Here is a 323-nt window from a genome sequence, read left to right as displayed (position 1 = left end):
TTCCGTGCACTATTAATTTTCCGTTCTGTTGCGGTCTGTATCAGTCCCGTCGACGGTACTTTCTTGAGTTGATTTATTACGTCTTAATATTGAGGAAAATTAACTGTATCTTAATATGCCGCAGCAGTTGAGCCCTTCGTATTATCTGCTGATACATTTCGTTTCCCTGTCTTCTCAAATTATCATTCTAACGTGAATCAACAGAGCAAGTGGCAGCGAGCTTACGGAGAGCACGCTGCACAATTACCCCTGCGGAGAAATGGACGATCCACAGTCACATCAAGTTTTTTCTCTCTTTCGCGAATTGCAGTGTCTCCCTGGCC

The sequence above is a fragment of the Penaeus monodon genome, chromosome 29 (genome assembly GCF_015228065.2).
Source record: "Penaeus monodon isolate SGIC_2016 chromosome 29, NSTDA_Pmon_1, whole genome shotgun sequence".
NCBI lineage: Eukaryota > Metazoa > Arthropoda > Malacostraca > Decapoda > Penaeidae > Penaeus > Penaeus monodon.
Note: the sequence above shows the minus strand (reverse complement) of the source record.